Source organism: Scylla paramamosain, chromosome 26 (genome assembly GCF_035594125.1).
Source record: "Scylla paramamosain isolate STU-SP2022 chromosome 26, ASM3559412v1, whole genome shotgun sequence".
Taxonomy (NCBI): domain Eukaryota; kingdom Metazoa; phylum Arthropoda; class Malacostraca; order Decapoda; family Portunidae; genus Scylla; species Scylla paramamosain.
The window spans coordinates 16,022,122-16,046,590 of NC_087176.1; the positions used below are offsets into that span (position 1 = coordinate 16,022,122).

A 24,469-nucleotide genomic window follows, 5' to 3' on the forward strand; every position below is an offset into this window, starting at 1 on the left:
GAAGCCGTAGTCATTCCAAGAAAAATCAGGAAAATACCTCCTCAAGTCTCCTCAACTAGCAAAGGCGCCAGGTGCCCCTCTCAGGATCCCTCGGGGGATACTGAGGAGGGATTGGAGCGATAAGACAAGATACAGATATGAGACTCTGATCAGAGGAGCCCAATAGAGAAGAAAGGGTGACAGCATAAGCAGGATTAGAGGTCAGGAAAAGGTCAAGAATATTGGGCGTATCTCCAAGACGGTCAGGAATAAAAGTAGGATGTTGCACCAACTGCTCTAGGAGTCTAGGTCGTGAAGGATAGCAAAGTTGAAGGCTAGTTCACCAAGATGGTTAGTGGAGGGAGAGGAAAGCCAAAGCTGTGGTGAACAATGAAGTCTCCAAGAATGGAGATCTCTGCAAAAGGGATGAGAGTCAGAATGTACTCCACTTTGGAAGTTAAGTTTTCAAAGAATTTCTTATAGTCAGAGGAGTTAGGTGAGAGGTATACAGCATAGATAAGTTTAGTTTGGGAGTGACTCTGCAGTCGTAGCCAGATGGTGGAAAACTCGGAAGATTCAAGAGCGTGGGCACGAATGCAGGTTAAGTCGTTGCGCACATAAATACAACATCCAGGTTTGGATCCAAAATGAGGATAGAGGAAGTAGGAGGAAAAAGAAAAGGGGCTACTGTCATTTGCCTCAAACACCTGAGTTTCAGTGAGGAAAATAAGATGAGTTTTAGAAGAGGAGAGGTGTTCTACAGATTCAAAATTAGATCTTTGACCACGAATGTTGCAGAATTTAATGAAGAAAAGTTGAGGTCTTAGCGTCGTTGTCAGAAGGACAGTGCAACCTCGGGATATTTGTGTTCCCTTCCTCAGATGAGGACTCCGAGGCTGGTATAAGAGTCGCCATGATAATTTTGAAATTTTGAGTGAAGGGTGTGTGTTTTATTAAGTGCTTGTAGTTTTGTGTGGTGGAAGAGAGTTGTCTTTAGAGGGCAGGCTGTGACTGCTCCCTTTTGTTATGAGACGCAAAAGAGAAACGTTCAGTGAGGTCACAGCTGGATTTAATACGTTCACAGCACCCCCTGATCCAATGCTTTAGACCTCACTGGGAGTAGTCTCACTAGTCGTTTCGGCAGGTGCCTACTGCCTCCTCCTCCTGAGGAGTGTTTATGTGTGTGTGTGTGTGTGTGTGTGTGTGTGTGTGTGTGTGTGTGTGTGTGTGTGTGTGTGTGTGTGTGTGTGTGTGTGTGTGTGTGTGTGTGTGTGCCTAGGTGTGTGTGTGAATTGAATTGAATTGAATTGAATTAAATTGAATTTATTAAGTAATCTCAGACTTCATATAAAAGTATGGAGCACAGCTCTCCAGCAAAAGAATACAAACATTATATACAGAATTATAAACTGAATGTGCATAATATTACATAGGAAAATAATACATAAAAATGAAATACACTGTAAGCAATGGAAAAAAAAAATGAATAAATAAAAAAATGTGTATGCATATATAATGATACACACTATTACTAATTAAGAAATTAGAAAAACTATTGACTTGTTTTGCACACTTTTTTATCTAAACATGCGTAGCACCATCCTTAAAAACAGATAATTTCTTCATCACACTTGAACTTGTACTTTGTATGAAAAAAACATATTTGAATTGTGTTGGCCTATTTATGTAATAATGTGTGTGTGTGTGTGTGTGTGTGTGTGTGTGTGTGTGTGTGTGTGTGTGTGTGTGTCTTTGCATGTGTGTGTGTGTGTGTGTGTGTGTGTGTGTGTGTGTGTGTGTGTGTGTGTGTGTGTGTGTGTGTGTGTGTGTGTGTGTTTGCATGTGTGTGTGTGTGTGTGTGTTTGTGTGTGTGTGTGTGTGTGTGTGTGTGTGTGTGTGTGTGTGTGTGTGTGTGTGTGTGTGTGTGTGTGTGTGTGTGTGTGTGTGTGTGTGTTTATGTAGGAAGGACACTGGCCAAGGGCAACAAAAATCTAATAAAAAAAATGCCCACTGAAATGCCTGTCGGAGACGTCTCAGAACACCTAATTTCATAGAAGCTGTTTTAGCTAGAGATGATATGTGAAGTTTCCAGTTCAGATTATAAGTAAAGGACAGACCGAGGATGTTCAGTGTAGAAGAGGGGGACAGTTGAGTGTCACTGAAGAAGAGGGGATAGTTGTCTGGAAGGTTGTGTCGAGTTTCTGAGGCATTGAACGATACCAAGTTTGCTCTACCCCAATCAGAAATTTTAGAAAGATCAGAGGTCAAGCGTTCTGTGGCTTTCCTGCGTGATATGTTTACCTCCTGAAGGGTTGGACGTCTATGAAAAGACGTGGAAAAGTGCAGGGTGGTATCATCAGCGTAGGAGTGGATAGGACAAGAAGTTTGGTTTAGAAGATCATTAATGAATAATAAGAAGAGAGTGGGTGACAGGACAGAATCCTGAGGAACACCACTGTTAATAGATTTAGGAAAAGAACAGTGACCGTCTACCACAGCAGCAATAGAACGGTCAGAAAGGAAACTTGAGATGAAGTTACAGAGAGAAGGATAGAAACCGTAGGAGGGTAGTATGGAAATCAAGGCTTTGTGCCAGACTATCAAAAGCTTTAGATATGTCTAAGGCAACAGCAAATGTTTCACCAAAATCTCTAAAAGAGGATGACCAAGACTCAGTAAAGAAAGCCAGAATATCACCAGTAGAGCGGACTTGACGGAACCCATACTGGCGATTAGATAGAAGGTTGTGAAGTGATAGATGTTTAAGAATCTTCCTGCTGAGGATGGATTAAAAAACTTTTGATAGGCAGGAAATTAAAGCAATAGGACGGTAGTTTGAGGGATTAAAACGGTCAGCCTTTTTAGGAACAGTATGGAACCCATACTGGCGATCAGATAGAGGTTGTGAAGTGATAGATGTTTAAGAATCTTCCTGTTGAGGATAGATTCAAAAACTTTAGATAGGCAGGAAATTAAAGCAATAGGACGGTAGTTTGAGGGATTAAAACGGTCAGCCTTTTTAGGAACAGGCTGAATGTAGTCAAACTTCCAGCAAGAGGGAAAGGTAGATGTTGACAGACAGAGCTGAAAGAGTTTGACTAGGCAAAGTGCAAGTACGGAGGCACAGTTTCGGAGAACAATAGGAGGGACACCATCAGGTCCATAAATCTTTCGAGGGTTAAGGCCAGCAAGGGCATGGAAAGCATCATTGCGAAGAATTTTAATTGGTAGCATGAAATAGTCAGAGGGTGAAGGAGAGGGAGGGGCAATCCCTGAATCGTCCAAGGTAGAGTTTTTAGCAAAGGTTTGAGCAAAGAGTTCAGCTTTAGAAATAGATGTGATAGCAGTGGTGCCATCTGGTTGAAATAAAGGAGGGAAGGAAGAAGAAGCAAAGTTACTGGAGATATTTTTGGCTAGATGCCAGAAGTCACGAGGGGAGTTAGATCTTGAGAAGTTTTGACACTTTCGGTTAATGAAGGAGTTTTTAGCTAGTTGGAGAATAGACTTGGCATGGTTCCGGGCATAAATATAAAGTGCATGAGATTCTGATGATGGAAGGCTTAATTACCTTCTGTGGGCCACCTCTTTATCATGTATGGCACGAGAACAAGGTGGTTTAAACCAAGGTTTGGAAGATTTAGGTCGAGAAAAAGAGTGAGGAATGTACGCCTCCATGCCAGACACTATTACCTCTGTTATGCGCTCAGCACACAAAGACGGGTCTCTGACATGGAAGCAGTAGTCATTCCAAGGAAAATCACCAAAATACCTCCTCAAGTCCCCCCAATTAGCAGAAGCAAAATACCAGAGGAAGCTTTACTTAGGTGATCCTGAGGAGGGATTGGAGCGATAGGACAAAATACAGATATGAGATTGTGATCGGAGGAGCCTAACGGAGTAGAAAGGGTGACAGCATAAGCAGAAGGATTAGAGGTCAGGAAAAGATCAAGAATGTTGGGCGTATCTCCAAGACGGTCAGGATTACGATTAGGGTGTTGCAGCAATTGCTCTAGGTCGTGTAGGATAGCAAACTTGAAGGTTAGTTCACCAGGATGGTCAGTGAAGGGAGAGGAAAGCCAAAGCTGGTGGTGAACATTGAAGTCTCCAAGAATGGAGATCTCTGCAAACTTTGGAAGTTAAGTAGTCAAAGAATTTCTTATAATCAGAGGAGTTAGGTGGGAGTAATACAGCACAGATAAATTTACTTTGAGAGTAACTCTCTAGTCGTAGCCAGATGGTGGAAAACTCGCAAGATTCAAGAGCGTTGGCTCGAGAGCAGGTTAAGTCATTGCGCACATAAATGCAACATCCAGCTTTGGATCGAAAATGAGGATAGAGAAAGTAGGACGGAACAGAAAAGGGGCTAATGTCAGTTGCCTCAGACACCTGAGTTTCAGTGAGGAAAAGAAGATGAGGTTTAGAAGAGGAGAGGTGGTGTTCTACAGATTGAAAATTAGATCGCGAATGTTGCAGAAATTAATGAAGAAAAAGTTGAGGGGGGTGTCAAGACACTTAAGGTCGTCGACAGAAAGGTTGTCTGACCTGGGGACATTTATGGTCCCCTCCCTAAATGGGGACTCCGAGGCTGGTGTAGGAGTCACCATGATAATTTTGAAATTTTTGAGTGAAGGGTGTGTGTGTTATTAGGTGCTTGTAGTTTTGTGTGGAGGAAGAGAGTTGTTTTTAGAGGGCAGGCTGTGATTGCTCCCTTGTGTTGTGAGACACACAGGGAAACGTTCATTGAGGTCACAGCTGAGTATAATGATAAGTTCACAGCACCCCCTGAATAGTACTTTAGACCTCAGTGGGAGTAATTATCGTTTCAGCAGGTGTCTACTGCCTCCTCCTTACAACGTTTATCGTTTCGGCAGGTGTCTACTGCCTCCTCCTTACAACGTTTATCGTTTCGGCAGGTGTCTACTGCCTCCTCCTTTTACTGGCAGACTTGCAGCGCGTTTACTCCCAGCAACGGTAACTCACAGACTGATAGTCACTTGAACCTATCACAGCGATTTGGTCATGTGACAAGAGGAAAGGATGGGAATAGGGAAATGACGGCCCGTGCCACACTTGTCTGGCTCCACCTCGCCCACAACTTTCCTTTTAAAATGGAGTCTTAAGTTACAAAAATTACTGCGCGATTGCTAGGGAGGTTGCCTGGAAACTGATCATTCTATAGCGAAGGACACCTCTTGTACTTTATTACTGGTAAAATACAGGTTTCGGTGAATGAGGGGAAAATGAGTGGAAATGTATTAAAATTTGGTTGGGTTAGGGTGCGTGCGTGGCTATACTTGAATAATTAATTCACTATGTAACAAAATTTCACTTTTGTCTTGTCTTTGGCCCCAAACCATAATTTTCCAGTTATTTCCATCTAATGAGAATATAATACTTTTTTTTTATCCCAAATTCTTTCATCTTCCTTATAACTTGTTGAGAAGTGTGCATTGTAGTAAATTTTGATGTTTTCTTTCTCTTCATTTTTGTCTGCTTTCCCGTTGCAATATTCATTCAATATTTTCTTGATTTGCTTGTTTGCAGCGGGAAAACAGACAACAAGGAAGAAAAAGAAAACATTAAGATTTTGGCACACACACAAGGCACACTTCTCAACAAGTTATAAAGAAGATGAAAGAATTATACGGCAAATCGTCAAGAAAAATGTCACACCAACAGACCCTGAAAAGAAGTTAACCCCTACCATCTATTACAAAAAGCAAGAAAACCAGCCACCTCCTACTCCGAAACAGTCCACCACAACAAAAGGAGAAAATGCAGCATGTCTCAGGTCGTGTATAAGTTCACTTGCTTCCAAGGGAACTGTGCATCCCTTCAATCAACCTATATCGGCATGACGACAACGCGATTAAGCAGAAGACTCAGCTACCACCTAACATCAGGCGCGCCCAAGACCCACGTGACCCAAGTGTACAAAACCGCTCTCACTAGAAAATACCTTGAAGAACAGAGATCATCACCACATGCAAGGATAACAGACGCCTCCCCATCTTAGAAGCCCTACATATCAAGAACTTAGAGCCAAAGCTTAACATACAGAACCATGACCTACAAGCGCTCCCGAGTATGAAACGAAACCTAAACCCAGCCGCTCCCAGCCAATCAGAAGCCGAGCTGCCCGCTCCTAGACTCGAAGTAGCTGTATATAAGGAGCCCGCGCCACTGGCCTGTCATTTTACTCACACAGTAGGCACATACGAGTGAGGACGTCTCGCTCCGTTCCGTCTCGTGCTCCTTCTCTCGCGGCTTGCCCCTTGGCTGTGAGCATAGCTTTCAGCCAATCACCGGCCAGCAGACCCGCCCAACAGCATCCCTGTATCTCAGCCAGTCCGTGACTGAGTGCGGGAGAGGCAGGGCTCACCTCTGGGGAGCTCAGGCTTCATTCACCTGGGCTCATCGCTGCGCCTCTGCGACCCTGTTATCCAGCTTTCCTCCCTCCTCCACCAAGAAACACTCCACGACCCCCAGTGCCCCGGATTTATTCCTTCAGCGCCCCGGACTCAACCTCCAGTGCACAGTGTTTGCTTTTCAGTGGTTTTTCCCTTTCAGTGTTCCCCAGTGTGCCAACAGTGTTCCCCAGTGTTGTGCTCCCTCCATAGGATGCCCCAGTAGCCAGGACGTGCCCTAAAGTGCGGGTGTATTGTTGTGCATGGATAAACTGTAGTGAAGTGTTTGCGAAGTGAGTGTTTGTATAGTGAAGTGAAGTGTGTCCCCAGTGCAGTGTTCTCCCGAGTGTGCGTCCGCAAGGTTAAGCTTCGACTCCGGTCAGGCGCTGGATGGGTGACCGCCCGCTGCCACCAGTGCCCAGGATTAGCCCCAACAGTGTGCGTGTTAGTGCTGTGCAGCAAGACCTTGGTTAAGTATTAGTGTTGTGTGCCCAGTGCAGTGCTTCTTTCGCAGTTCCGCGCTGCGTTAGTGCATCGCCAAGTGTGCAGTGCTGTGCCCCCGGCGTGAGGAAATCCTCGCCACGGGGCATGGGTGAACAGCCCCGTTTTTAGGCGGCTGCTGCGCAGGCTCTGACCGGCATCATGGGCCGGGTCAGAATAAAACACCCCAACCCCAGAGACATTAGGGTGCGTCGGCGCCTCCTCGCCCTCCTGGCCCCAACCATCAAGGTTACTAGGCTTATACCGGCCAGTGACGCTGTGGTGGTTCTCACACCCACAGACAAGGACGCTGATGCCATCTTCCAGGATGGCATGCCTGCTCGACTGTCTGGTGATGGATTCACCCCCCTGTTGCCCCCTGAACTCCGTGCACAGCGCACGGTGATCTGCTCAGGACTGGACGAACTTATATATGAGCACACGGCGGAGGAAATCGCCGCAGAAGTAGGAGACCAGCATGATTGGGCAGCTGTGGAGGGTGTTTTCAAGTTCCCTCGCTCACCCACCGTGAAGATAACCTTCACGCGTGCGGATATGGCCACGAAGGCTCTGGCGGAGGGCTTGCACATTTTTTGCATCCACGTGCCAGGGCACCAGTTGCGGCAGGAGACATACACACCTCTCCTGACCTGTAATAGGTGCAACGCCGTGGAAGAACACCACACCAGGAGCTGCCTCCACCCAGCGGATTACGTCCGGTGTTCTGAGTGCGGCAGCCGGGAACACACCTTCAGAAACTGCTCTGCCACAACAAAATCATGCCTCAACTGCGGAGGGGACCACAGCGCCAGAGCCATGCGGTGTCCCACCCGCAAGGAGGCCCTGAAGAAGAAGGAGGAAGCGATGCGTCAGGCTCGCACCAAGCCAGGCGTATCGTTCGCTCAGGCGACGTCTGCCTTGCTCCCGGCCACACCCCAACCCCCCAACCTTGGACCTATCGACCTCACCAAGTCGCTTACTGGATTGATGTGCTTGCTTCACGCACATCTTTCCAATGTGGCCTCTCCAGGGTGCTTCCAACAGACTCTCTCAGCGAGTCTTGCCGAGAATGGTCTGCCCAACGTGAAGCTTCCTCCACCGCCACCTCTTCAAGCTCCGGATGCCTTCGCCAGGGCTGTCTCCCTTGCGACCTCCCTGGCCGCTCCCACAGCACCCCCAGTCTCCACACCTTCCACTACCGCCCAAGGCGTCACAGAAGCCTCCGCTTCCGCTGCCTCCTCAGCCTCAGAGGACTCTGAGGACGAGGACGACCAGCAAAACGACGTCGAGGTCAAGACTGATAAGAGGAAGATCCCCAACACCTGGAGGGAGTTCAACTATGCCCTTCGTAATGGGGCACTGGTACTCTGCCACACTGGGCCTTCAGGAGCAGAGGAAGCGGTCTTAGACCACGTGAAGGAGAACCTGGACTCCCTCACGGACTGGACCATCTACTCCACCGAAGACCACGAACGCGCAAAGAAGGCTCCCCGGCAAATTGTGGCGGACTTACTCCCCGGTAGGCTTTCTGTAACACGTGAATAATGTCCCGTCTCCGAGTAATCCAGCACAACGTACTCCACTGGGACACACGTAAGTTTGACCTTAGTAACACATATAGACAATTTGACCCTGACGTTGTTCTCATCAACAGCCACGGACTGCGCGACAAGACTAGACTTAAGATCCCTGGATTTAGGATATACCAACAGAACGTCAGTAACGAACTAAATGACGGAGTGGCAATTGCTATAAAGTCTCACACACGACATAAAGTCCATGACAACTTTTTGTCGGAGACGTTAGCTATCGAAATTGAAACAATAGACGGACCCCTCCTTATTGCCACCAGCTACCTCCCCCCCCGCAGACCTTACCTTCCCCATCCTGACTTCCTCCGACTCCTCCGCAGACAGACACCTGTTTTCCTTGTCGGGGACTTGAACGCCCGACACCCCTACCTAGGATATACTACTTCCAACCAGATAGGGAGAGATATAGTAGACTATCTTCGACGACAGACTGCACTCCACATCGGCCCTTTCTTTCCCACCTACTTTGATTTTCGGACTACCTCAACTCCTGACATAGCTCCAACTAACAGGGCGAATTTTCTTCATTACTCCTTCACGCCTGAACCTCTGACGACTAGTGACCACATACCTACTATCCTTGATATTTCCACCTCCCCGCTCCTCATCCCTAGTGTCAGGAGGTATAACTATAACAGAACAAACTGGGACGCGTTTTCTGAGGACGACGCTCTACAGATCACAGACCTACCAGACGTGACTTACGGCACCCTGGAGGACATTGACGCAGCACTAGAGACATGGATGACCACAGTCAAGACCACTGCTAACAGACACATACCCCTGACCTCCCACAAAATCAGGTTCGCCCCAAGACCCTCCCGAACGACGCAGCTGCTGCGGATTCAATTCCAGGCGCTACGTGACAGAGCGAGACTGAGAGGCTGGACTTACAATGATTACAGGCAGTACAGACAAGTTAAGGCTATACTGCACGACTCGCGACAAACAGAAGCTAGGACGCACTGGGGGAGGAAGTTGGCAAGCTTAGCTGCCAACCACCGTGATCCCAGGAAGTTTTCGAGAGATATCAAGTGTCTCTCAGGTAGAACGACAGGACCAGACTCGTACCTAATAGACATTACAGGTGACAATAAGTTCACGGACGAGGAAAAAGAACACCTTTTCACGTCCATTTGGGACCGTGTGTACAGAGAGGACTACGAGGACGACTTTGACGACAATGACTATGTGCTGGATTACATGGCACATGCGGTGTACAGAAGCTACCCGTTCGACTCCGCTGATCCTGCCCGTCTCACAGGTACCTCCCCCCTGGACTGTTTTATTCCCGCTCAGGAGCTGGCTGCCGCGATCAAACGTGGCAAGCCGACTAGCCCTGGCGGCAGCAAGATAAACAGGACTATACTCTCTTATCTTCCAGCTTCGGCGCTAGCCAGATTAAGGGCAATCTTCAATGCGGCGCTCTCAGCAGGCTATTTCCCTGACGGATTCAAGCAGGCGGAGATGAGGATGATTCCTAAGGCCGGCAAGACTCCGACTCGTCCGGAGAACTACCGCCCCATCTCCCTGCTGGAGGTACCGGGGAAGCTACTGGAGAGGGTTGTCTCCGCTCGGCTGCACACCTATCTGGAGACGGAAAACCATCTACACCCAGCGCAGTATGGTTTCCGGAGCGGCAGGGGCACTGTCCATGCCATCACTCTGGCAACCGAGACCATCGCCATACACCAGGCCAACAGGTACCGCTGTAACTTGGTGCTGTGGGACGTGAGTAAGGCGTTTGACCGTGTCTGGCACCTTGGGCTGAAGTACAAGCTTCTTTACCTGGGGCTGCCTGCACCGGTTGAGCGCCTGCTCTCTGACTTCCTGGATGACAGGACGGCGAGGGTGAGGGTCGGGGGCCACCTCGGTCCAGCTTTTTCCCTCGCCACAGGAGTCCCGCAGGGCAGTGTGCTGTCGCCCACCCTGTACAACATTTATACCAGCGATTGTCTAGCCTCAGAGGCTGGTATCAATTTATTGTATGCTGATGATGTCTCCCAGATTATTTTCCACCCAGGTCGCTCCAGTTTGATGACGAACGCCCGCACTGGCAGAGAGGTCGCTCGCATAAATGCCTTCGAGAGGGAGTGGAGTATCAGGACAAACCTGGCCAAGTTTAAGGTCGTCCCGCTCGCCACCAACACCCCCGCTCCACTGCTAGTGGATGGGGATGATGTTGAGTTTAGCCCCAGGGGCACCCTCCTGGGGCTCTCCATGTCCACAACTGGGTACACTTCACACGTGTCCCAGCGAGTGGCAAAAGCGAAGTCGGCCCTCACCAGGCTGTACCGCTTCAGGGATCTGACCACTGGTCTCAATCTCCACCTTATAAAGGCTTTGAATCTGCCCATTTTAACTTATCCACCTATTCCTTTGCATGCTCTCTCTAAAACAGCCATCAGCAAGCTGCAGCGGGTCCAGAACAGCGCCCTGAGGTTCGCCTTCGGCACCAGATGGGACGACTTTGTCACCTCGGCTGCTCTTCACGAAGCCGCATCCCTCTCAGCCCTGAACGTCCGCCTTCACGAGATGGCCGCCAAGGCTTGGGAACAGATGGATGCCGAGGTATGTGATCAGTTCCAGGCGCTCAGGACCCTGCGCGACAAGGCTCTACCCCAGGAACACGCCGGGTTCCCCAGGAGTCTTCGCCGAGTGCAAGACCCGCCTCCCGAACCCCGATACAGGTGAATGTTATATTTCCGTAATTGATTCCCCTGTTAAATTCACAATCTACCTGTATCACTGCTACAAATTAGTCACTCTCCCCCCACAGCACTCTTTTACTGCTAGATAAGTTGTCCGCAGATCACGCCATTATCATCACCGACTGCTGGCTGAGAGAGAGCGAGCATCTGTCCTTCCCCTTCCGAGAGTAGAGGTACCGAGACGACAGTGGTGGACTGCAGCTAGCCACTAGGAGATCTGCCAGGCCTGATGACGCCCCCGGCGACACCGACGGCAGACCCAGTGGTGGTTCCAGCATCGCGAACTTCCCCTCGCCACCCCCGCGCCCCGAGTCGCCGAGGCACTGGCCGACGTCCTGGCGAGGGGTAATCGTCCTCTGGGGTAGCCTGCTCAGCCCCCAGCAGCGGGACCGAGTTCGGGAAACGCACAGCTGAGGGGTTGGCTGCGGCTGACGGCGCCGCAGGCGTCACCGAAGGCCTCCCCTTTGATCTCCCCCCTGCACCACCGACAGCGACTACTAGAACCTCCGACACCGACCCGTGCCCGAGACACCTGCCCACCACCCTCTCCCCCGTCGCAAGACTCCCGGAATAATTGAGTGATATCGTTACAGTGCACAGTGAACCTCCACGCGTGTTCTGTGACTCTCATGTTTATTTTATATGTGTTATTGTGACAATTTTTGCTCCCTCGTGTCTTGTCTCTCCTTAAGCATTATGTATTCCTTAATGTTTCTCCTGTGTCCCTCTCCATTCTTTCTTTCTTCCTCTCGATGTTTCCTCCCTTCTACCTTGCCCCCCTAACTTCACCTCTCTTAAGCTATTGTATCTCCCTTATCATCCTCTTCTTGCATCGCCTTCTCCACACAATCTACTTTATGTGTGTCTTCTAATTGCTCTTTACGACTCACCTGCTAACTCCGGTTTCCACCCAGAAGTCATCGGTGCTCTCTGTGGATAACTCTTCATGATTTATGCATTACCTTCCGAGTATATAAATTTATATGTCATTGTAACGTACTTGTAAATGTTATGTAAATATTATATGCCACTATAACGTACTTGTAAATGTTATGTAAATATTATATGTAACCCTCCCCCACTCTGTTCTATCTCACAGCAGTACGGGTGGTTTTCCTCCGGGGACTCCGGTTTCCACCCGAAGAAAATCGCTCTTGTACTGCCCTGTGACACTCATCACTTTACAGCAGCAGGCCGGACCGCCCGGCAACTTTTTTCTCCCACTGTACTTCTATTTCTCCTCACTTTTTCTTCCCTGTGTACCAATCTTGGTACACACACTGCCCCTTCTTGTAACACCCCTTTTTCTAAATAAAACTTGAAACTTGAAAACTTGCCTGTCATTCTCTACACAACCTCCGAGAAGACAATAATCTCCTCTGCCAATGAAGAAGGGTCAAGGACCCGAAATCGCGATCTGGCGAAGATGATATCCTACGGGAAAATCATCAATATTCTTACCAACGAGAATAAGACACTCCTCTGAGAAAAAGAAAATATCATGAAGAAAATCCTAAACGCTGAACTCAGTATCACTTTCAACGAAATATGTATAAGTGAAAATCTCCTGCCCATTTATACTCACAATATATATATATATATATATATATATATATATATATATATATATATATATATATATATATATATATATATATATATATATATATATGTATATATCTGTTTGTGTGTGTGCGTGTGTATGTGTGTGTGTGTGTGTGTGTGTGTGTGTGTGTGTGTGTGTGTGTGTGTTTGTGTGTGTGTGTATATATATATATATATATATATATATATATATATATATATATATATATATATATATATATATATATATATATATATATATATATATATATATATATATATATATATATATATATATATATATATATGTGTGTGTGTGTGTGCGTGAAGAGAGAGAGAGAGAGAGAGAGAGAGAGAGAGAGAGAGAGAGAGAGAGAGAGAGAGAGAGAGAGAGTGTTACCTGATGTGTTTTGACCCGTCAACAATAACCATTATTGCATTAATAATGGACAGTGGTTCATGAAGGGCTTGAAGATGATGTACTGCAAGTCGAGTGAAAGCGAAAAACTTTGTGGACCCCGCTACAAGTTCAAACTTCAGAGAAGTCTTTGCTACTGTGGTGAGGAAGATAGGATCATCGCTTATTCCTACGACGAAGACACACCATGACTCTCGGCGCACCTGTGTAAGTTCCCAAAGAGGAGGCCATGATAAAACAATCTATGTAATGATTGATATAACACTAATACAAATTATAAACGAAAACTATTTGAAGAGCTTACCTGAGAGGCGTTGCCAACTAATTTAGCGAGCCATGAATGGTCAACAGAGTTTTCCTCGGCATAAAACATGTGGACTCTCAACGATGGTTCAATCTTATGGACAATCTGATGATTAAAATTATCAGTAAAAGAAAAAAAAATGTGTGTGTGTGTGTGTGTGTGTGTGTGTGTGTGTGTGTATGTACGTGGGTGGGTGTGTGGGCGTATGTGAAACATCTTGGTAATCACTTCCTTTATAAGCGACACTTGCAATTGCATTTACATATTTACCAAGGTAAAGAGAAAGAAGGTAGCACAACCCCACAATCGCGCAGTCCCACTTGTGACGTAACGATAAATTAACAGCGCTGTCTCTTATTGGCTAACGAGACGCCAGAGAAAATATTAATATTAATAGTAGACTGGTATAAACTGGCAACATCTAAATATTGTTGTTTTCGCACTTCACTGCTGCTTTCATGCCTTTTTTTTGTGTGTGTGTGTGAAAATTAAGTTGGGTATCGCACGGATCGTCACTATAGCAACAGTAATTTGTGTGTGTGTGTGCATATATATATATATATATATATATATATATATATATATATATATATATATATATATATATATATATATATATATATATATATATATATATATATATATATATATATATATATATATATATATGAACTTTTTAGGTGTCATGTTTATTTATAGGCTCTGATCTTACGGAATGTTTTATTTTCTTCCTTTCCTTTCCCAAGTGGCTTTTATTTTTTATTTTTTTCAGATTTCTTATTCAAAAAATAAATAAATAAATAAATAACATATATTTTACAAATTAATGCATAACCTCTTGAAGTAATTTTAGATGGCAAAACATTATTCTTCTTTAATTTCTTATGGTGTTTTTGTCTTTTTTTTAAGAGTTTTCCATCCATGGTAACTGTTAAACGTTTTTCTCCATCACTTTAAGATTCTCAAGAAACTCACTTATTGATGCTATCAGCTTTCCTGTTTTTTTTTTTTTTTCTGTTTATTTGACCTATCCAGGTGTTGTCATCTGGTTGTATACTTTTTCCAAAAACATATTTGCGAATTTTTTGGCCAAAATACCCCCAACATATCTCAGTCCTTCTGAGTCAATCAATTTTTTCTTTTCTTTCCTTTACACTAGGGAATGCATAATACTTTTATGTGGCTTCAGCGTCCATGGTTGCCTCAGAAGAGAAAAACATTGCTGAAATCATTAATTCAGACTCCAGTCTGTCTGTGTTGGAGGTGTAACTTTCACAGTTTATAATATCAAGATATAAATATAACATTACTGATAGAGTAGCAACATAGTTTTTCTGGGGCATGTTGTAACCTCTTCTCACCAACTCTTTTTTTTTTTTTTTTTTTTTTTTTGCGAAGGGGGTATAACTTCAATCTGAATTTTACTTAGAGTGCAAATGGATGTTGGCATGATACTTCCATCTGTCTCACATAAACAAATAGATGGTCAAGGCCATCTTGATTTCATCTATATGTCATTATATACATAACTCCAAAGGTTATTTTTAAAAGCTCATACAATTTGAGCAAAGATTGGGATGATACAATTATATGCTTTTGAAATAGATAAATGCTATTTTGCTTGCCAGCTTATAAATCCCTGAGTGTGAGCAGCATTGTATCTATAACTATAGATAGTTTTCTGAAATTGGTGCCAAAAGTAGCTCTACATTACTTTTTTCTATCACGAGGTGCTTTGGAATTGAAAACATACCATGAATCAACTAGTAATATGAACTAGTTTATTACATCCAAGTCTATCCTCGTCAACACTCCTTGTTCTCTAAAGAATTTAACTAATTTTGCAGTGGTTTCTGGCGAAAGCTGTGCAGCACGACGAACGCTCATTCTCTTTGAACCTCGAACATCTATATGATTATAAGACAATTGATGATTTGTTGATCACGACCTTTTCTCATAATAATTTATCGCACACTGCCATTCGTGACAGTTTTTTTTTTTTTTTGAGAATTACTATGTAAACTGAACCCATGATCTAAAAAGTTGTTCCTTATGAGGTCAAGGAGGCTGACGACAGTATGCAATACACATGGCTCCACATAAAGTTTTGAAACCCATCGACTGACTGTTGCTGGGGGAGGACAAAAGAGGCAGCCATTTCTTTCGAAGAAAGCGATACGCCTTCGGACTTGAAGTCCGCAGTGTAACAGTTTTCTCGATGACATCAATTTGCCAGCATTTTACAAGTTTTGATGTTAAAAGGGCATCAATTTGTGGTTGTGAGAAATATCTGTTCAAAGTATTGGAATCAATTGTATGCTTGTTATTTTTAACCTCCTTTAATTCCTTTTGTAATGATGATATTATGTCCAGATATTTCACATTTGTAGCAAGTAAAATAAATCTTTATTTTGTTACAGTTGCTCATTGTTCTTTTAATGTAGCATTAAGGAAAGTTATCCTTTTAACAAAGTTCAGGAACTGAAGTTCTTGAGCTGCAAAGGAGGCAGCTGTTTTTTGTTGCTCTTGCTGGGCTGTAGTTCTTCAGACTGCACCGAGTTGCTTGCCTGTTGTGAGCAGCCTGAAACATAAATTAATTTTTAGATATATACCTATGTGGAGAGAGAGAGAGAGAGAGAGAGAGAGAGAGAGAGAGAGAGAGAGAGAGAGAGAGAGAGAGAGAGAGAGAGAGAGAGTAGGCACTTGTTCCTTTGCTAACCTCTCTACTGAGACCCAAGATAGTAGGGTTATATCAAGGAATTTGTAATTAAGGTACCAAAAATATTTTGGAGCTATTTTTCATTTGAAATCTCTGACCAAGTAAACAATATGTGACAGCCAAAAATAAAACCAACATCTCTGTGTCTCTCTTTTTTTTTCTGTTTATAAGCCTGCATTTTCAATTATGTATAAATAAATTACCTTTGAGATGTGTAGGGCGAGGACCAAAGGTGGATGACTCCAAGGTTGTCCCTCCATGCTGTGCTTGTGGAAGCTGCTACTCTGTCTGTGGACGTGACCGACATGCAAGTTGAGTGCTACCTGAAAAGTTTGTAAATATATATATATATATATATATATATATATATATATATATATATATATATATATATATATATATATATATATATATATATATATATATATATATATATATATATATATATATATATATATATATTGTTAGGACCACCGATTCCGTCCCTCTTACAGCTTCCCTAAAATAACACTTACTGCACCCTTTAACAGACGGTCATAACACCATGCTTGACCACTCTCACGGCTCCCATTACTTCGGGTCAGCCTCCCCAAACTACCAACTTTGTAGTTTAGTACAGGGCTTACAAACACCTTACAGGGTCCTTCTGTTCTTTGTAGTGAGTTCAACAAATGAACTGTTTCATCTCTTATGGGTAAGAAAATACTGCAACTGCCAAACAACACCAACCAGCTGGAAAAGAATCGCAATCCACATTCTATGAGGCACAGCTAAAAGAAAGGACAAACGGCTATTAGGATTGCAATGTCCTACCACCCATGCTCATAGAATATTACATACATCTGCTGAACAGCACCGTCTGCAGCTTCCCGGAGGACAGGCCCCTCCACCCCCCTGACCTCCAAGAAAAGGCAAGGCCAAAGGAGGAAGTAGAACACAGCAGAGAAATGATAGTCATCTGGGTCTAAAGCTCATAGCAGAACTTTGAAGCCCAGTAGCATTTAACAATAGAATAAGACGCTATACTAAACATAAGACACCGAACAGGGCCAGGCAAAGGGGACTGGTCATTACCAGGAGCTTTACTTGGTACGTCACACCCAGTCAAAACCTTATGACTGGTGTTTTACTCACTTGAATCGACAGGAGTGGTACTGCTGCTAACTCATATACAGTACTATCTAATTCAGGCCCTCTAAACTATACAAATATTCCGTCCCAGAACCCTCCCCTTGCGTCACCAGGTCCATTCATCTCATATGCTCCTCTCCACCTGAGTATGAAAAAGCCACATGAGTTCTCGTTTCATGCAAGGGGAGAGGGAGAGGAACTGAAAGACAACACCCCGCCCACCTCCTCGCCCTCACACATACTAACTTTGCCCCACAGTGACTAGTATCTTTCATAAATAACTGTTATCAAACTATAAAACGTGGGTGGATTCTGATTACTCTGTGGGCAAGACGAACTCTTAAATTATATATTGTGTGGGACTCAATAAAAAAGAAGAAAAAAGGAAGAAAGAAAATTTAAATGGAAAAGGGAAGTACCTATATCCTGAGAATCTTACAGTAAACATGTGGGGAGCGGCCAGGTATTCATCGCATCTCTGGCATCTTTGGTCTTCGTCCCGCTTCCCTCCCCCCTCTTCTCTCTCTCTCTCTCTCTCTCTCTCTCTCTCTCTCTCTCTCTCTCTCTCTCTCTCTCTCTCTCTCTCTTCCGGCTTCTCCGTCTTTATCTTTCCCTACTTCTCTTCCCTATATATATATATATATATATATATATATATATATATATATATATATATATATATATATATATATATATATATATATATATATATATATATATATATATATATATATATATATATATATATACTCGTATATATATATATATATATATATATATATATATATATATATATATATATATATATATATATATATATATATATATATATATATATATATATATATATATATATATATACATATATATATATATATATATATATATATATATATATATATATATATATATATATATATATATATATATATATATATATATATATATATATATATATATATATATATATATATATATATATAATATATATACGAGTAATATATATATATATATATATATATATATATATATATATATATATATATAATATATATATATTTATATATATATATATATATATATATAATATATATATATATTATTATATATATATATATATATATATATATATATATATATATATATATATTATATATATATATATATATATATATATATATATATATATAAAGATCAACCCAAGTGCTAGTTAACAACGGACATAGGGAGATCGACATTTTTCGCCAGACGAAGAAAATCCTCAATAATTAATTGGTACAATGCAAACGTCACCACCACGAAAGACAGCAACATCGTCCTCTTCTACCGAGCCTTCTACTCATCAGCATATAAAGAAGAAGAACGAATAATAACAAAAATCGTCAGAAGCAATGTGAAGCCCAACAGATCCAGAAAGAAAATTATAAATTGCAGATATATTACAAGAATAAGAAATCCAGCCATCTCCTTCTTAAGAACAGTCCAGACATCAAGAGAGAAGCAATGCAGAAGTCACACGTCGTATATAGGTTCACCTGCAAACAAGGGAAACCTGCGAAGTCCTACCTACAACCTATATCGGCCGAGACTACTACAAAGCTCTCGCGACGTTTAACATGGCACTTAGCTGCCGGAGCCCCGAAAAAAAAAAAAAACACTTACAACAAGAATACAACATCACCATCACCAGGGAAAATCTTAGAAGACAACACTGACATCATTGACAGCTGCCCCGACAAGAGAAGATTATCCATTTTAGAAGCCCTCCACATGAAGGAAGAAAACCCGAGGTTGAATATCCAAACAATTGACCTACAAGCACTGCCGAGCATGAGAAGATCAAGGCTAGACGGCGCACCAAGCGAACCATCCAATCAGCGACGCCGTAGTGCGCGGCTGGCCGCCGCTGAGACTGGCAGGCGGGTAAAAAAAAAAAAAAAAACTACCGCATCAGAGTCATATATATATATATATATATATATATATATATATATATATATATATATATATATATATATATATATATATATATATATATATATATATATATATATATATATATATATATATATATATATATATATATATATATATATATATATATATATATATATATATATAAAAAGAGAGAGAGAGAGGGGGAGAGAGAGAGAGAGAGAGAGAGAGAGAGAGAGAGAGAGAGAGGGAGAGAGAGAGAGAGAGAGAGAGAGAGAGAGAGAGGAATTATTACACTTTTCTTGTCCCCATTTATCTTATTCTCCCATTCACAGTTTTCCCCTAAGTTATATACCTTAACTCGCGAGACACCTTGTATAAAACAGAGGAAAGAGAGAGAGAGAGAGAGAGAGAGAGAGAAGAGAGAGAGAGAGAGGAGAGAGAGAGAGAGAGAGAGAGAGAGAGAGAGAGAGAGAGAGAGAGAGATTGTTCTTTTGCCTGCCACTCTGCTGAGTTATCAGGAGATTCTTCAATTAGCAAAAAAGAATTTTAGACTCTTTTCCAGCTCAAATCTTTGACCAAGTAAGTAATGGTGTGACAGCCAGAAATAAAGTCAACAGATTTATGCGAATCGTTAGTAATTTAAATGTGTATGATAAAAGAGTCCGGAGTTCATTCTGAAGATATATGTAGCATTAGTTAAGCCAGATCATGACTTGAATGCATTTTTGGTTCTCATAGGTTTGGTTCTCATAACAAGCCCCGAGGAGGAGGTCTGCCTTTCTCTATCCGCCTCTGTCTCGACACGTAATAATTAATACAATTCTCTCTCTCTCTCTCTCTCTCTCTCTCTCTCTCTCTCTCTCTCTCTCTCTCTCTCTCTCTATGCTTCTGTCTCTCTTTTCCTCTGTTTATACAAGGTGTCTCGCGAGTTAAGTATATACTTAGGGATTTGATAGGTCAAGTAATTCTAAGTCGAAAATACTCTATACACATATGTTGTGCTTTCCTTTTTTTGCGAGAAATCAATGTGTAAGTTGTGTGTTGGGAAAACCGCTCGCCTGGGTGGGCCTACGTCTCCTTCCTTCCCGCTTTGCCTCCCTACGTACTCTAGTGGCGCCACTCGGTATTTAGCGATCATTTTTTTTGTTTACAATCTACGCAGTCAAAACCTTACAGGAAACAGTTAGCAAATGACAGACTGAATGTTTGTATGTGTCATTGCAAAAACTATACGGATAACACAGCAATACAGTGGGTGTTAAATGCTTTTTTTTTTTAAACATACGTGACAACTCACCAGCTTCACGTTGACTGCCCGCTCTTCCCGCCACTCCCGTAAATGTTCCTTTAGATTACATTATGTAACAAAATTTCACTTTTGTCTTGTCCTTGGCTCTAAACCATAATTTTCCAGTTATTTTCATCTAAACAAAATAGAAAAACAAATTATTTTGATCCTAAAACTTTTCTTTTGTGGTTCCATTTTTCTTTGTGGCATTTACATTTTTTGCTTTATTTCATTATAGTATGGGCTAATATTCGTTTCCATGTCAGGTAAGGACATTTCCAAAATCTCAATTGCTTATCTAATTGCTTTTGAAACATAAATAGGTAAAAAGAAAAAAAGTATAAAGTGTTCTAAAGATTTTTAATCTTAATAAGATCATTCTTGAAATGACCAGATCTAGCAAGAAATTTTTCATACTTAGAAGAATTTGCTTACATTTCAGAAATCTTCTCAAATCGTCCAGAATATTCTACCAGACTCTTTTAGAAGATTTTAGGAGATTTTAGAACATTGTATTCAATGTAAACATTTCCAGAATAATCTAAAACTTTCTAATATACGGAGAAATATGAAGAAGTATCAAGAATTTTCTAGAATCTGCAAGAATTTTCTAGCATGATTCAGAATATTCTAAAGTAGGTTCAAGAATATTCTAGAAACAATGAGAACATTCTGGAGCACATTCTAGAAATATTAAGAATATTCTAGAGTACTACTAGACAATATAAAAGCAGGGGCTTGCAGTCCACCAGTCAGTTCTGCTTTGGCTGCCTGAGAAGACATATCACAAGAGGTGAAATGGCATTAAGGGGTTGCAATCATTCTCCAGATGCATTCTGCTACATATGTGGTCAATTCATCAAGAAAAGAGCAAATAATTTCTCTGTGACAGCATCTGGAATAATGTGTGAAGCTTACAAAGCATATTTTGCTGTGCCAGTTGGGAATCAAGACAAGGCCTGGGCACCTCATTTTACATGTCAGCATTGTAAGAGAGCACTGGAAGGTAAAATAGCTGTTAGTTTTTCAAGAGTAAAATCCAATTAAGAATTAAGAATAAAAGTAAGATAAATTTAACAGAAACTCATACTGTTGTTTTTTTACAGGATTTTGTAGAGGGGAAAACAGAACCATGAAATTTGCTTTTCCTAGAATATAGCGTGAACCTACTGATCACTCAACTGAGTCCTTTTTCTGCATGGTGGATCCTTCCAAACGCCGATCCGGGAAAAATGCACCAGCTGTTTTCTATCCATTGCACCAGTAGCACACAGTGCTACTGGTGCATTCTGGAGAAGACTGTGATATCACAGATACAGTTGTAGTTAGGAGTAATCCTTACTACCCAAACCAAAGAGACTTCATTGACCTCATCAGAGATCTTAGTTTGACAAAGTCAAATGGTGAGGTTTTGATTTCAAGCCTGAAAGAATGGGATTTACTTGATGACGGTGTGCAAGTGACCACCCAAAGAAAATGTCACAAACATTTCTCCAGCTTCATTGCTAAGGATGACAGGCTATGCAACTGCAATGATGTATCAGGCTTGTTTGATGTTATTGGAATTACTTGCAATGCGTTCCAAAAGCCTGAAAGCTGTACTTCTGCACAATGGAAAGAAGTATCCATCTCTGCCTCTTGCTCATTTTGTGCATCTTAAATAGAACTACAGCAGTGTAAAGCAGTGAAAACTTTGAACTACAACAAGTATGGCTGGGAAGTTATTGGATACTTCAAGATGGTAGCTTTCTCGTTGGGACTACAAGGAGGTTTTACCAATAATCCCTGTTTTCTTTGCCTTTGAGACTGTAGAGACAAAACAGCACATTAACAGAGAAATGACTGACGCTTCTGGGGAACACACAATATAAAACATGAGCCATTGGTGAGTCCTTAAAATATTAATCAAACTGGGTCTCATGAAACAGTTTGTTACAGCTCTTGACAAGGAGTCTGCTGCATTTAAATATCTTTCAAACATCTTTCCTAAGCTTTCAGAGGCAAATATGAAAGCTGGTGTCTTCATTGGACCACAAGTTAGGAAAATTTTGGAGTGCTCAGAATTTCTACAGAACCTCACAGAAAAAGAAAAAAGTTTGGGAGTGTTTCATTGCTGTAGTACAGGGCTTTCTTGGCAACAACAAGGCTGATAACTATACGGAAGAAGTTGAAGATTTAGTGAAAAGCTATGATGAGGTGGGCTACAGAATGTCTTTAAAAGTCCATATCCAAGATGCTCACTTCAAAGAGAATATGGGAGCATATTCAGAGGAACAAAGGGAGTGCTTCCATCAAGATATAATAAAATTTGAACAGAGACATCAAGGACCTTCAATGAAAACCTGATAGGAGACTTCATTTGGGGGCTCATACGTGGAAGCGATTTGTTGTATTCACGCAAATCAAGAAAAAAATGTTATTTTTTTAATCCTGAAAATTTGTTTCAGAAATTTTAAAGTTTTTTTTATCATTTGAATCTTTTGAATCATTTGAATCTTTTCTGTCCAAAAATGATGAAAATGGTGAGACTTAGCTATTTTGGGCCAAAAATAATTCTAAAAGCCACAAAAGCAAAGTTTGACTGGAATAATTGACATTTTCTATTGTTTTACAATGAAAAGAGTTGGAAAATAATACTTGCTTGTCAAAGACAAAAATCGTGTTACAGAGTGTTATACAATATTCTTTCTTAATGATGTCAAATTGTCCTATGTTTCGTGAATTTTGCCTCTGTATATGTTTTTTTCTTTTATTCTTGTACTGATAGTGGGACGATACCGGCTTGAGCTGCTCCATTACATTCAGCTGCTGCAGAAATAATGGGGAAACATCTCTCACAGAGATGCTGATACACTCTGCAGGGCACTTTGCTATTTGGGTGTCTTCTGTCTTGGTACCTGTGTCTGTATTCTGCTGCTGCCAACTAGATATTCCCATCATAGAATGAATACCATATCTGACTACTTAATGTTACTGAATGTGAAAGGCATCTTCACCAAAGCAAAAAAATTGTACTTTGGCAGTAACGAGGCCTGTCACTATCAGGTGTCAATACGTTAAATGAGCGTTGAGACGGGGGGGGGGGATGTGACAAACAGTTGCAGTGAGTTGCCACGTATATTTAAAAAAAAAGTAGCAATTAGCAACCACTGTATTGCTGTGTTACCGGTATATTTTCTTCACTGACAAATACAAAAAAAAAATCTATCTATTGTGTGCTAGCTGTTTTCTATAAGGCTTTGACTGTGTAGATGGTAAACAAAAAAAATATCACAATGCAGGACGGTGCCTGTCGAGTACGTAGCGAGCCAGGGAGCTAAAGAAGGAAGCGGACGCCCACCCAGGGGAGTGGTTCCCGCAATACACAACATACAAGTTAATTTCTCTCAAAATAAAACAAAACATAGCATATGTGTATATAATATTTTCGGCTTAGAATTACTAGAACTATCAAATCTCGAAGTATGTACCTTAACTCGTGGGACACCCTGTATACCAGTATACTTAATGATGTATATATATATATATATATATATATATATATATATATATATATATATATATATATATATATATATATATATATATATATATATATATATATATATATAAGAGAGAGATGAGAAATATTAATTTGTTTCATTGTCTGGCTGACCCCCTAGGCCCTAAAGCTTTCTCCTGGATCACCAGGGATCCGCAGACACCAGTTTGGGAACCTCTACCTATTGCTATTAACTTTACTTACCTTCTAGAAGGCTTGGAAGTTGAAAAGTCAGCACTGCTCCATGCTTGAATCTTTTCTGTCGTGAAGGCACAAGTATTCCATGCAATCCATATCTTAAATTGTTTTCAAAGGTGGTGGGTTCAAAATGCCGACTAAAAAAGTATCCATGTGAGATACACTTATTAGAGTGACAT

The 24,469-nt window shown here is 41.9% G+C and overlaps 1 long non-coding RNA gene across 1 annotated transcript in view; it reads right to left on the reverse strand.

Moving 5' to 3' along the window:
* Positions 1-15,275: 15,275 nt before the first annotated feature.
* The window catches only part of LOC135113918 (uncharacterized), a 40,515-nt gene continuing 31,321 nt past the window's right edge, over positions 15,276-24,469 (reverse strand). Inside the window, exons 4-5 of the long non-coding RNA XR_010275117.1 lie at positions 16,398-16,517; positions 15,276-16,056 (exon numbers count right to left, since the gene is read on the reverse strand). This is a non-coding gene — a long non-coding RNA (uncharacterized LOC135113918). The remainder of the gene's footprint in view (positions 16,057-16,397; positions 16,518-24,469) is intronic.